Genomic DNA, 15,630 nt, shown 5'->3' with positions numbered 1-15,630 from the left:
TCTTGCGCTTATGAGGGCAAACGTGAAGTTCACTGGTATTTGCGCGTCGGTGAACTGCTTCTTGACATTCGTTTTATTTATATTTTTCGACTGCTGAAAATGCGTTGCATTTCAAATATGTCACGGTCTTCTGCAACACCAAGAAGCTAAAAGCGGATATCGCAACCTCATGTAAGAATATTACTTTGGCTCTATCTTTATTTTTTTTTCAAAAATATTGCAGATGAGGTAGACGAACAGGCGCAACGTCTTTCTATCTAGCTGGCGCAATTTTCGTCTTCCAAAACAACCTTCCAGTAGGAGAAAAAAATGACCAAGTGTTTGTCGCATTGGGCTGCCGGAGACTACGAGCCGGACAGCTGCCGAAAATCCGCGAACGATAAGATTGATGAGGCGAGACGTTGTTGAAGAAAAGCTCTCTTCCTGGCTCGCAACAGTTTCAGCTGTTTTCATCTCGCCGCATTTTTCATGCCAGGTACCAAGTTGTATGGCTAGTTTAGAAAAAAAAAACGCCTTCGTGATTAAAAAAAGGAAAATATTTCGTTCCCATTTCTGAGAATTTGCCATGCCGTCTTGTAACGAACAGACCCCGTTGAACTTTGCACCAGACCATAGTCTTCCTTCGAGATTGCATCCATAGGCCTGTTTCTGCTCTGCTCTATCCATGACCTTCACGAAATTTGCCTTATGACAAGGGGCTTGAATTGATGGAGCACTTCTCGAGAGATAGTTTTTTCTGATTTTTTATTTCAATGGTAACAACCGTATTTGACCACCGTTCATATCATGCCTAGGTACCTTGTCAGTGACTGAAAAGCTGTATCGCATGGAAAGTTCAGGTTCAGCTCTGTCAAGCTGTTGAAAGACAGATTTTACTTCGGTCCCCTGCATCATCATGTACAACGTGGTGATCAAATAAAGATTATTGTTATTATTATTATTATTATTAATATTATTATTATTATTACTTTGTCCTTGTTCAAGCTCCAAGGATTTTTTTTTTTCACGACCATCAACTAAATGACATTTCCGGGCGTTCGAGCAGCGCAAGATCTCCGCCTATCCTGTTCACTCGACATATCACAGTGCCTCGGACAGAAGTGGTCGTATGAATACTTGTCGGTAAGGTATGTCCGACACTTCAATCGTCTCCACCCGGGGGGGGGGGGGGGTTTCAAAGAATCCAAAGGGGTCTACTTCAAAGCCAAGGTGTTCGTTAAGCACTGCCAACATTCCGCAACTCCAAAACTGAGAGGCGGTCTCATCCTCATCCCTCGGAAAGCTGGGGTTTCCAAAGTTCTACAGTAGCCTAAGTAAACGACTTTAAGGCAAACTCACATGGCCTCTAAACTTTTCACAAAGGCTGTATGTCAAGGTAAGAAAGCAAAGCTGCAAAGGCAGCTAGGAAAGCCATGAGCGCTGTCCACCTTGACGAATGATGCGACGGAAGGTGAAGAAATGTTGCCCCCTTGGCGATCGTCGTTGCTTCCTGCATAGAATACCTTTTCATGAATTAGTCAAGAAGACTCGGGGATGCAGCCTAAAACGGAGCGACAACCGCACTGAATGAGCCGTCCTACAATGTTGCAAGCCTATACCGGTCTTTTCTGTAAAACTTTTCATTGTATCGTCTGCTCTCGACGAAGAGGTAGACTTGAGATTTTTTCTTGTGTTGCAATAAAATGGGAGCACTTTTGTGATTGTTCCACTTTTTGTGTGCTTTTTTGAAGCGTGTTCATATGTCGCAAGCCGTTGTATTGTGCTATCGTTATTTTGACTGAGTGCCTGCCTAAAATAGCGGTAAGAACACAGCAGGGTTTTAACACAGCTAATAAGCCATTTCTGCTTTCTTCCGCACCAGGAACGCTTCTAACAGTCTCGTGGGAGTATGAAGCAGCAGCTGTCAAAAACGGAGCGTTTGGTTCTGCCTGGTTCTCCTATCTGTCCTTCATGTGTGATTGGTGGTGTCTGCCAAGGACTACGTCACCGACAAGCTGCGACCAATGAAAGATGCGAGAATGGAAGCTTTGGTGACTTGGTGACGGTTCACTTGGCACAAGACGTATGGGGCATTCATCTCAAAATTGAAGCACATGCTGCCTTAGCTCCCAGCTCCTGCGGATGCTGTTCAGTTATGGTCATTTTATGGCCTTACTAAATGCTGCCGTAACTTCCGACTGGTGATTTTGCCATACCTTCCCACATGTTTTCATAGACGAATGTCTGTCGGTCCACCAGCAGAAGATGCTGCGGCGCATTTTAACCTGTCGAAGCAGTACAGGCCACAGATGAAGTAGTGGCGCTCTACGACCCAGCAGTCATGCGATGCCTGTGCGCACACCATAAGCGTGTTACTTCACGTTAGGAAAGAGGGTACGCTCAGAGCAATTGCATGCACTTCCAGGACATGGTTATGACCCTTACTTGCAGTTGATGCTTGTTTTTCAATTGTGACGTATCACAATAAAAAAAATTGGAACAGACACATCAGCTCCGTCTTAAGGGTAGGACGCCATACCGTAATGGGTTAATTGTCATATAAGCAGACAGCCATTCTCTACTTTACATTCATAGATACCTGGGGCTCCTCATGGACTTCGTGGCGCAGTGGTGAGCGCTTATGCAATGCGCCACTGCCTTGCGATGGGAGGTGCTTCCACCGGATGGGGCTTGAGTGGCCCAGATTGGTCTTCCCAAGCGATCAATCATTAACTTAACTGCCACCTGCCCCGGTGAGCAGTTTGCTCTCTATCCGGTAGGCAGGTTGTGATGACGTCACAAGGTCACGTGACCTTGTTTTCTCCCCTGCCTCCTAGGTTGCTCTCTTGGCACCACCTGCTGGAGTCATGCTCGTTATTCTTCGCTCGCAACGGCAACAAAGCCGACGACGCCGACTCCGACTTTTTTGTGCAACGGGGCCTTTAACGCTTTCTACTTAGTATTCAGGCAACACTTAAGCTCCGCCTGAAGGGTTTCATGGAATGGCGTTAATGACTCTCTTCAGCGGCCTGGGATCCTTTCTTTATGGTCACTTCGCAGACACGGACATTGTTCTTTATTATATTTTCTTTTCTGCTTGGGCTTTGTTGCTTTGATGTTTAGATTTTTATTTTTCAATATTTATCCCAAGACACACAGCGCCTCCATATATTCAATTGGAAAGAACGTTCATCGGCTCACAATCTAAAATGAACAAGATCCCATTTTGGTTTCGCAATAATGCCAGAACATAAAATGTGTTGCACAAAATAGTATTCTTGGCCCTCCTTAGTTTTGCGATAAATTAATTAGCACATTGGAGCCCATAGTCATTAGCATACGCTTCGACTATGGAAGCGGCCTGCTGAAGGCGGTGATCCATGTTCCCAAGGCTCCTCTCGGTGGTCCAGATTGTAATGTCATCTGCATATAACGCGTGTTGAATGCCTTCGACCCGGGCCAGTTGGCTTGGGGGGCGCATCATAGCTATATTGAATAGGATCGGTGATAACACCGCTCCCTTGGCGACAGCCGTGGCACGGGCGCGCTCGACCAGGGCCTTCTGGCTCACCAGGTTGGAGCATCCGAGCAGGGCTGGTTCCCAGTTCTCCCGGGCAGGGTTGACTCATATGCCCATACCATGTGGAAGATGTCCGAGCAATTCTCCGCACAGTACGGAAACTTTCCTGGACATGCAGGATCAAAGTGCTTTAAAACTGCCGGGCACAGCAGTGTTTTCGAGTAAAGAAGGAGGAAGGCCATCATTCCATCATGATGGCCATGATCAAGGCCATTTACAGGGCTTAGGATCAGTTGTAAGGCCGGATTGTAATAATTGAGTAATTTATCGAAAAGTGAGGGCCGGATTGGGTTCAGGATCCGTTTCGCAAGGGTCTGAAGGCGTTGCCCGTAGGTGCGCGCACGGGAGGCGTCACCTGTTGTTTCATTTGCCTTTGAGGCCCATGTAAGCAGGAGCCCATACGACAGTTCGAGACGCGGGGGCCCCGAGGTAGTCGCTATTTTCAAGGATGCGATACGCAAAGAAAGGAATGTATCCCTGCTGAATTATCCGGAGGCCCCTCTCGAATCGGTAACGATCACTCGCGTGTCCTGGTCTGCGGCGGCTAGTGCAATGGCGACCTTCTCCAAATGTGTTATGTCTTGAGCTCGGAACGTTAGGCCGTTCACCACGACTTTTTGGTGGACGACTGCGGCCGTGCAACACCCCCCATGGTGAGGGCCGGAGGCGTCGACGTAGAAGATTCCGCGTTTGTTTCAGTCAGTGTCTCCGCCTGCGCGAGGCGCCTGCCACTATTTTCGTCACATGTCATGTTGGTCGGAAGAGGACGCAGTTGCAGGGCGTCACGTGCGTATCTCCAGATTTCGGGGACGCGAAGGCGCTCTTCCGTCAGTGTTGAGTGATGGATGTGTAGTCGGGCTAATAGGCGGCGTCCCGACGGCGTCTTTGAAAGTCTTGTGTATTGATAGGCCAAGTATGCCACCCGGAGCTCCGCGAAAGTGTTTACCATCCCCAGGCACATGTGGCGCTGGATGGACGTGTTCCCTAGGAGATCGACGGCACGCTTGTACACTTTTCTGACAATCACCTCGAGGGCGTTCTCGTCAAACTTGCGCAGGTGAAGGTAAGGAGTCGAGTAGAGTACTCGACTCGTCACGAAAGCATGCGCCAGCCGCAAGGCGTCTCTGCACCGTAACCCCCCGCGTTTGTTGGAAACCCGGCGGACCATCCGGCCAGGCTGGTCCCCCACCTTGCGCAGTTTGGCTAGTGTTGTATCGCCCGTGTTGTCGTCTTTCTTATGTTGTGTCGTTGCGCTAAACATCCTTTATTATGTTGGATCAACCCGTCGATGTTTGTGGATAAAGAGACCAAGTGCTCTGATCTCATCGTATTGGGGTATAGGGCCGCTGGCCAGAGAGTTTAATATTGGTGGTGCACTTAGGCGACGGGCGAATGTGCACAAATTCAGACTTGGACGGGGAGCATTGAAGGCCACAGCGGCGGGCGTAGGCGTCCACGATCTCCGCCGCTTTTGCAGGGTGGCTTCAATGTCTCCGACCGATTCATGTATGGCCCAGATGCATATGTCGTCAGCATACAGCGTGCCCTTTGCAGCTGCGCAGACGATCCTCAATGCGGGGGGCCTTGCGAAAGTCAGCGGTTCAATTCTGTACTGTGTAGGCTGATGTGTGCTATAAGAATCGCAGCAAGAAACAATGAACATTTGGTTAAAGAACAACTATTGAACTGTCAGAAAGGTGAGGCTGTCGGGCTTTGCTCCAGCTGCTGTTAAAAGGACACTCCTCTAGCTGCACGTTTGAGGATCCTTTGTGTTAAGCTGCGTCAACTTCGTTTCGCGGCTTAGTACAGCCTATAGACAAGGTCCGCCGGAGCACAGTCTGTACTTAAAGCAGCCGCGCCAAAAAGATTTGTTCGTGGCAGTAGGCGCCGTCCTGGCCAGTTTTCTTCTTCGAAAGGTAAACCAGTGCAAAGAATTTGTTTTTCACTTCGATTGCTGTATAGCACTTGTGCATATAAAATAATTGATCTCTTTTGGCGATGCCTATAATTCTTCTTGAGTGTTTTTGTGAGGTTTAGTATATGCTGGACGGAATTTTTCCATTTTCTGTTTTAGCGATAGTAGCGAAGTGTGTTTGTTAGCAGAGCTCATTTATTTAGCCCTGTGATAGCTGTTTACGTATTCCTGGACTAAGCAGCACCGCCGGCCGCGCTTTAACGTGCTCACAAATGCAGCGTTCTTTCATCAATTTCCACTAGCCAAGAGCTTCTCAGATGGTATCCATCGCCATTATTACCGTTGCATTCTGATTACACAGGCTGCATGGTCCTAGAGTGAAAGGTATTCCTGTGAGCAAATAAATGTCCACCCACGTGACTATCAGTACTGAAAAGCTTGGCGGACTTCTCAGCCTGCGAAAGCCGGACGTAGAAAAGGACGCTGTACACGAAGGTGGGGCTTGTGAACATGAAAATCTGGATTACAGGCAGCATAATCCGGCTTTAAAGTAACTTACACAGTCAAGCCCACGACGCAGTTTTCAGAGGAATGATTGCTCCGAGCAGGAGAGTGTGTGTCTAGATTGACCAGAGACAAAAGTGGCACTTCTCCTTCCTAATGTGCTAAGCCTGGCCTGCATTCTAGTGCTTCTGTAGCCTGTGTGCGCCCTGTTTTGAAACAGACTAATACTGCTTCCTACAGACAGTTTTCATGGTTTTGTTGTTAAAATTTATGAATCTCTATTCGCATCACGTGCCTTATCTTGAAGACAATTTTGTACGGATAAATTCCTGGACATTGCAAATGCTTCATCTACATTTGAAATTATTCTACTGATATAAACACTATGTTCACGAAAAAAAATGCTCCGGAGATCACTTTGTTGAGAACCCTACCCGATATGCGGAGGTCTAGGAAATCCTAATATCCGAGGAAATGCCGAGCACGTGCTACTTTCAGGGGAGTGAAAACAGCATTGGCGCGTGAAGCACACCGCTCAACTCTTTTCTGAAAGGTGGCAAGCTAAACTCACTAAGGAGTCCAACTTGGGTGCCCTCAAGGGATGCCTTTTTTTGTCTGAGCATGCAGACAGCGACTGCAAGAAAGCTGGCATTTCAGCGGAGGCTCGGAATGTCATACGAAGGGCCCTCAGTGCCTCAAGCATGAAGGTGTGCCCTTTGGTTTTTCGAGGATGCGCAAATAAGAAAGCGTCAGAAGTTTCGAAAAGAAGAGCAGAAACCTGTGCGTTTGTTTCACTTCTTGCTTGGAGGTGAATTGGATGTGACAGAAGGTTGGCGTGTGATGAAAACAGTAGGCAGCCGTAGTCTGTTATCGCCTTTATCCGTGGCGCCGGCATTTTTGTTAGCGTTGAAGTTCTTATCCGGCTTGTTGACATGTATGTGCCTGCCTTTTAAACATAAGCCGTACTACAGTGCGGACATGGCAGCAAAACCTGCATCGGAGCCTTAATGTGCAATGTGAGTTCTTTTACAATACAGATTGCCGCGGTGCTCAGAAAAAGCCGACGGAGAATTCCTTGAGCTCTCGACGTCTGGCTTGCTCGCGCTCAAATTTCGCTCTGAGCTGGTTTCTGGCCGAATTGTCTTTCAGTATACCTTAGTATATTTCAGTTATTCAGTAATACCCATAGTGTAGAGTGATGAACAATCAAAAAAGAACTTTTTGCGGGCAGATAGACAGACCCTCTGCAGTAGAGGCTGCCCTACCCCTGGAGGACTCCTGGGGAGGGGACATGTCTCTTAATTGACCAGAGGATGAGAGCCGATTGGGCGAAGAAAAGTGCCTCGGAAATGGTGATCGGAATTAGCGTCGATGCGAAATAGGGGGCCCCCCGTGAGCTGTTAGGTACTGCTCAGTGTCCTGCGGTCTTTCAACATAGCGATGTCAAGGGGAGTCAGGTGGGAATCCTCGCAAAACCAATCTTCCGGCACGGGAAATTCCGAAGAATATGGCCGCCTCGCCGCACAGGTAACACAGCGGCCGGTTGTTGTTCATGCGCCACACGTGCGCCTTGCTTATAGCAGGTCGCAGGTAATGGTGGGGTGGTCCGGCAACAGGGCAGAACGCTTGCGGAGCGGGGGCAGGTCGGCTTAGGCAGAAGACATGACGTAAGGTTCCGGTAGCGGTGCTGGCGGGGGCGTCTCCTGCAGACGGAACCTTTACCGACGGAGCATTCAAGCGGAGGGTTCGCAGATCTTCTTTGACAATGCTCCGCACAAGCTCAGGCAGCGCTTTGTCTCCGGGTGCTTGCACGGACACGCCGTAGTCAGTGGCCGCTAGATTTTTCGGACGGCAGTACTCTTAACTCCGTTCCTGCAGTGAGCATTCCATGCTTGTGGCTTCCATGGCGAATGCGGTGACGGGTCTTGGGTGTTTGGGATTCAGGACAGCAAAAAGCTGCTCTTTAACCCCATGCATGAACTGCCACACCTTCGTTGCCTCAGGCATGGAAGTGCCGGCCCGATTGAAGAGGCGTGCCATGTCCTCTATAAACACTGTCACGCTCTCATTGGATTGCTGGAGGGCGCCTCAGCAGTTGGGAAGAGCGGACGTGCCTCACGTCGGCTCCGCCGAATTTATGATTCTTTCCCGAAGCATTTGCGGAAGCGCAGCAACACCATCTTTCTACACTTCCAATACAAAGAGATGGCCACCAACCCTTGTTCAGGTGGGACCGTTTTCCTAAATCCTACGAGAATTGGAAGTTTAAGGGGATCGAGCTCAGTTCCTAAGCCTAATAGTTAGGCCACGACTCAGCTGCCCGCCGCGGGTGCACGGGCAAACTCTGCCGCAAACCATGACGACCCTGATGGGATACGACCCGGAGGGGTTGCAGATGGTCGCCATGCCACAGGCGAGAACGCCAGTTTTCGATAAGGTTACGGAGGTGATTATCCATCGCAAGTTTGCAGAGTGGAAACGCGCATCAGCCCGTGACAACCACCCGACACGGCAGAAAGGTCAAATGCCAGATGGCCGCGTCACCGCGGCATGGGATATACGCCGCTGCAGCAGACGCCCCGCACGCAAGTCAAGCGCTGAAAGCCTCCTCCGCAGCCGCACCTGGACAAGCAAGATGCAGTGATCATAATAAAGCCTAAAGGAAGACTGCATCTCAGGAAATTCAGGGGAGGCAACGCGGTCTGAAACGCCTTGCACATGGCAGCTGGCGTGGACCATGGCTCAACCGATCTTAGGGTTTGGCCCATATGGGAACAGAACATCATCGTCTTCGGGGTGCGAGACGCCCAAATAATCAGACAGATCCTGCCAATTCAAGAAATTCAGCTCGGGCAGAAGGCGCACGCAGTGTACTCTTGTCTCCGGCCCTCAGATGACCCGTGCAAAGGAGTAATACAAGTGGAGCCGAGGGTATCCGACGAAAACATTACGAAAGCGCTTCGCTCCTCGGACGCACCAGTGGTCAGCGTTAGGAAACTAGGTTCCTCCAACGCGGCGGCCATCACGTTTGAAGGAAGACAGGCCCCGTTTCACGTCTTCTACTATGGTGAAGCGGTTCCCGTGCGCCTATACAAGAAAACGACGCCAGCCTGCGCACTGTGCGGGAAACTTGGACACCGGGCGGATGTTTGCCCTTGCACTTCGAAGTCAAAATGTAAAGCAGTGCGGCGAGAAAGATGTTGCAGAATCCCACGACTGCCAACACAAATGCACGGTCTGCGAAGGTGCCAATCCCATGGGGTCGAATGAGAGCAAGTGCAAGTACCGGACATCACAACCAACCAAGCCCTAGACAGGACGAGTCAACCACTAGTCCAGGTCGAGGCTTCGCAACCGGTCGAGCAACAGAGGCTCATCGAGCCGCGGGGACCGACTGACCCACCAGGCCCAGTCCTCCAGCAACCATTGGTTTACAAACGACTAAAATCAGAAAATAGCGCATTGAAATAGCAAGTAGGCATCGCAGTCAATCCAAACAGTACATTACCTCCATCGAGGCAACAGGTATGTCCGATGGAAGAAGGTAACGCAGATCTACCCTCTCCTTTTCCACACCAATTAGACACTAGTACCCCCGAGAGGCAAGCAACTCCACCAGACGGACCAACTCCGCAAGCACCACCACCGCAGGCACCAAAGCCGCAATATGCAGAATGCCCCCAAACCCAGGAACGCATCTCTCGCTTGGAAAACACAATTCAAGACCTTATTACAAATTATGAATTAGACCTCATTACATTACATAAATTACAAATTATGATCGAGAGGACAGTCAAAAACGTATTCGAATCAGTTACTAAACCCACGATGGAAAACTTCGAGCCAGTTGTAATCAGGATGCAAGCGCAGGAGAATAGAATTGACCGCAAACTTCAGGAATTATCTGATAAATTTCAAAACAAGCGTACACAGCTAAAGGGTAAAATGGGTACAAGTCGCCTACTAAGCACTGAGCGATCAACAACCTGAGGGCGCACCACATGAAGAGACCCACGTTTCTAATCCTCAGCATGGGGCCACAACCTATACATAAACTTACCATCCTATGATGGACTGCAGGGGACTGAAACGGAAGAGGGAAACATTACAACAATACATAGACTCTCATCCGGATACGCCGCAAATAATAGCCCTGCAAGAAGTGAATATGGAGGCTAAGATCAGAGGATACTGAACACATAAAAAAAAATCCTTCCACATGCATCTTGGTCCATAAATCATGCACGGCAACCTATATAGACCTTAATCTTGACAACGATTTTGAATATATCTTCATAAAGGTACTGCCACAGCACAGAAACAGCAAGGGCACCATTATACTCAATATATATAGTCGACCCAAACAACACCACGTAGCCTTCGATCTGACCTTTCTTAAAGCACTTAGAGAAGCCCAAAAAGCACCGTTTGCTGTTGTTCGTGACTTTAATGCTTCTAGCCCCCTATGGGGATCCCCGAGGGAAGACGCGATAGGCCTAAAACTAGCATCCGCCATCGCTGATATGGCCCTGATCCTACTCACGGACCCGCAGCACCCGACGCGAGTCGACACCAGCATAACGCGGGATACTTCCCCCGACCTCACGCTTGCGCGTAATGCCCGTAACTATGAGTGGCTCAATACGGGAGAGACCCTAGGCAGCGATCACTACGTCCTTCAGACCATCTTCGAAAGCAACAAGCACAGGAAACCATAAGGGCTAGCCGGAATTACAGACTGGGAGACATTCATGAAATACACCAAACTAGATACATCGGAACAAATAACCAGCTACGAAGACTGAGAGGCCTCCGTTCTCAACCTTAAAGAAAAGCTCACAAAGTCGCTCGCCACCACGGAGGACCACCCAGCTGTTGACAAACACCTCCTACACCTTTGGGAAGCAAGATGTAGTCTTATAAAACGGTGGAAAAAACAAAGACACAATCGGAAACTAAGACTTCGAATAGCCAAGCTTACTATTCAAGCACACCAATACGCATGGGACCTCGCTCGCACCAATTGGCTAACGAAGTGCGAATCCCTCAAAGGGCGCCTAGACACCAAGGCTACAGGAACCTTCTGCGATGCCTAATTGACCCTCCGAAAGCGAAGAGTGAACAAAACATAAATTTTCATCGAGCCCTACACATCTTTCAAGGCACGGATCATGAACTCGTGGATGAACTGACGCGTCGCTATATCTGCACCGCGCGAGACCCACAACCCTACAATAATGAGTACCGTGGGGAACCGAACGAAGACCTAGACCAAGATTTCACTTCAGAGGAAATCATTGCAGCACTAGCAGATATGCGCCGAGGCACAGCCCCGGGACAAGACAATATTACTGTGGGACTTCTGGCCAACCTCGGCACGGAGGCTCTGCAGCAACTCACGGATTACATAAACGAATGTTGGTGTACCGGCACCATTCCACAAGCATGGAAAACAGCCAATGTACACTTTATTCCCAAACCCGGCAAGAAAATCAGCTTCGAAAACCTGCGCCCCATATCCCTCACGTCGTGCGCAGGCAAACTCATGGAAAAGGCAGTCCACACGCGTCTCTCTAATTATCTTGAGGACAATGAGCTACTGCCCCACACGATGTTTGGATTCAGGGCCCACTTGTCCACCCATGATGTGCTTCTACAATTCAAAACGCGAAGTCACTGATCCCGTACGTAGAAACAGTAACCGAGCGCTTTTAACCCTCGACCTTAAGGAAGCGTTTGACAACGTCAAGCACTCCGTGATCCTCAACAACCTACATAGCACGAACTGTGGCCAGCGAGTTTACTCCTACAGCTGCGATTCTTTTACGGACAGAACCGTCAACATCAGCACCAGCAAAAAACAAACAACGCAAGTGATGATGAGCACGAGAGGCACTCTGCAAGGGGCAGTGCTATCCCCACTTCTCTTCGACATTGCACTCCTAAATCTCTCATCCCTTCTCAATGAGGCACAGGGCATACGCCACGCCCTGTACGCTGATGTTGTAACCACCTGGATAACCACGGGAAGTACGGGAATGATTGAAGAACAACTACAAACAGCGGCAACAACAGTTCAAAATTATGCACGGGCGTGTGGAATCACCTGCTCTCCCGAAAAATCTGAACTCATAGTGTTCCGGCAACGCAATAATCAGGACACCAACAACATCCGCGTTGACAACTCACTCTCCAAGAAAGTGCAGACCCTCAAGATACTGGGTCTGTACATGAATAAAAACGGCAGCAACCTCTTCACCCTCCAAAAACTCCGGCTTGAGAGAACAAGTCAACAGGATGATCGCCAGGATTACGACGGGGAAAAACTGGATGCGAGAAGAAGATACTCTTCTACTGGTGCAGGCTTTCGTCGTAAGCCGCGTTGTCTACGCAGCACCCTACCTCCGCCTCAAGAAGCGTGACATCAAGAACCTTGACGTCATAACCATAACAGCCGGCAAGAAGGCCCTGGGCCTCCCTCTTGCGACATCGACGGACCGGCTCTTACGACTGGGAGTGCATTACACGATAGACGAGCAGATAGAGGCACACCTCACGGCGCATGTGGTGTGGCTCTTCACTACTTGGAATGACCGACAAGTACTCACTGATTTAAGCATCAATTGTCCCCGACAGCTGCGCCAAAAACGACATTCCAGCCTCATGGATAGGGCAATTCAAGGCAGCTCCACTACCCCGGAATATGCACCCCGGTTTTCTCCTGTCAAGACGAGAAGCGCGAGTCGAAGCTATGAAAAGGCACTAAGGGGGCCGCGAAGGCATGTTCTATGTCGATGCTGCGGATCCCGAGCAGGTAATGACGGGCGTCGTGGTCGTGCACCAAAATTAAACAATGGACGGACAAGGACTGGCTAGCCAGAACATAATGGAAGCGGAAGAAGTGGCGATTGCTTTAGCTGCAACACACACTAGATCGGAATACATTCTTACAGATTCATAGAGAGCGTATCGCAATTACCTCAGGCGCAGGCTCGCACCGCTAGCAGCTAAAATCCTGCAAGATAGCAACACTCGTGGCTACTAACCCACACACAAACACTTATTATGGCTACCTGGTCACGAGGGCATCCCAGGGAATGAGAGCGCACATGTCTGAGCCCAAGCATTTCTCTCCAGGGAACACAGTACGGACGCCGTAGAACCTCTTACCCCACTTATAACATAGAAAGGCATATTTGGCATATTTGCCCAGTTGGAGAAGGACGCCTCATGGTTTTCAAACCACGTCTTCGTCGAATCTTGCAGCGCGAAAAACACGCTCAACAGCATCCACTCGTCGTTCCATTGGTTGAGCGCGGCGACATGGTCACAACTGGCCAACGGATGTGATACATCCTCGAACCTGTAGCCGTGGAAAGATGGCGGCTACCAAAGCGCGAGAAGGAGGAACGACGGGCAGTGCTCGAGTACTGACCTTTCTGGCTGCCCTCGGTGTACGTCATGGCCCGCATCGGCGTTGCTAATGGCTCATACTCGAATTGCAGGCCTCGCAGGCGTCGGCAGGCGTGTTTGTGAACGGGCGTCAAGAATATCGTCCTGGTGAGCGTACATGGGATGGAACCTGGCACCTCCACCAAATGGCAAATGTAGCAAGAATGAGCAGAACCCTGCCGTTTAATAGAACGAGGATCGCCGAACAACCGCGCTCAATCGAGACGAAGAAAACGCTTTGCCAAACGCCAAGCTATAAGGTTCAGTCACAAGGTGGCGCCGGCAGCGTTTAATCAGTAGAGTCACTCTACTCGTCTGTGCGGCAATATTAACCGCGCTAACATCTCCGAGCTTCAGGTATTTCTCGGTGCGCAAGGAACAGGTCACGGAATTTATCATCACTATCAAACACTACTATTTGTTTCTGCCTGATGTGATCTGGGGTACAGTATTGTTCACTTGCATATTGTACCTACAATTGCATATCTGGAAAACGCCATTATGTGACCTATTTTACTTGGTTCTTTCGGCATAAGCTATATATTCTATTTTTTCCGTAAAATGTAAGCGTACACATTGTTAGAGTAAAATTCTGTCTGAGGAGAAATTCTAGAGGCCCGTGTACTGTGCGATGCCAGTGAACGTTAAAGAACCCCAGGTGGTCGAAATTTCCGGGGCCCTCTATTACGGCGTCTCTCATAACCTGAGTCGCTTTGGGACGTTAAACCCCATAAACCAACTAAACCAACCAGAATTCTGTCGTCATAGTATCACATGAAAAGGCGGGCTTGAACGCAGTCAAATGAACTTGCTCCACTTTTTGTTAGAGCCCCCTGCGTTGTTTTTGACAGAAATAATCTGAATTTGAATTTGAAATTAGTAATAAACTCAGTTAACTCGCAATTTGTACCTAAATGACAGCCCTCAGCACTTTTAGCGAACGCAACATCTTTGACCAATTTTTTTATACTGCAGGGCAGTCAAGAAATCAGAACAATGAACGTCCTCCCAGTCACTCTTGTCACAACCTTGGTGACCTTGGTTGGGGCACGTAAACTCTTCTCTGAAGGTCAGTCTCCCATCCCATCTTCCACAGATGCCTATATACAATTTTTTTTTGCTGGCCTAGTCAGGTCTACAGACGTCAAAGAGATCAGCTGCTCAAGAGAAAAGCGTGATTGGGAGACCTACATTAAATATAGTTAAGGAGGTACTTAAGCCATGACCAACTTTCAGCTTTATCTATATAGCTAATATTTGCGCGTATGCACACTTCCGCACATGCGTGCATGTTGTCAGGGGAGGACTACATTGCGGACGAAAATACAGCGGAAATTCAGGTAAGAATCGGTGCATAAATACATGCGGTCTTGTCAGGCGGCGCCGAAACACCCTGAATGGGCGAACGTCTTATGATAAAAAGATGGCACTACTATCTCTCGGACTGATGGCTTTGCCAAAAGCCTGATACCTTATATATCGCTTGGCATTTGTTTGAAATCCCTTCTCAATCTGTTGAACACTAACTCTTGCGGAAATGAGCCATTTCGTTTCCTTCCAATTTATTGTGAAATTGTCATGTAATTGGACTCCGTTCGTAACAAATCAGAACCAAGATCATCTGCATCTGTAGTGGCTCTGATATATCGGGGAGCTTTTTTGCAGATTCAAAAATTGCAAGATGGAGGCTGACATGTAATTTCTAGTTTAAAAGGCAAGTGTCGAAAAGATGCTGAATCGCACTTTATGAATGGGTAATATCTTTCCTACAGCTGTCGTCACTGCGGTTTATCCAATCCGTAATCGTCGATTGCAGAGCCTGCACGCTTTATCACTTAATTAACTCCATAGGAATGGGCTCCTACCATTTGACCTCGCGTAATGGGTTCGCGAGCGCAAACCAAAGAGACCTGTCGCGGGCGAACTGTATCTGCATCCATGTGAGAACAAAAAGTTACAGGGTTGCACTTCAGTCTGCTCAGGAGCGGAAATGCGAAAAACCTTTCCCTGTCCTCTTTTTCACGCTCAATTTTTCATTCTTTCTTTATTGTATCTTTTTATTACTTTTTAGTTTGCACTAATTTGTGCTTTCTTGATTTTTGTTTTACTTTAACTTTTGTATTTTTAATGTAAAAACATCTTTATTTACTGTTTATTTTTGTTTATTTTATGTTTATTTCCTTCAGTTTTGTTGTTCATT

Source organism: Amblyomma mixtum, chromosome 4, assembly GCF_055824585.1.
Source record: "Amblyomma mixtum isolate Tamu chromosome 4, ASM5582458v1, whole genome shotgun sequence".
NCBI classification, from domain to species: Eukaryota; Metazoa; Arthropoda; class Arachnida; order Ixodida; family Ixodidae; genus Amblyomma; species Amblyomma mixtum.
Note: the sequence above shows the minus strand (reverse complement) of the source record.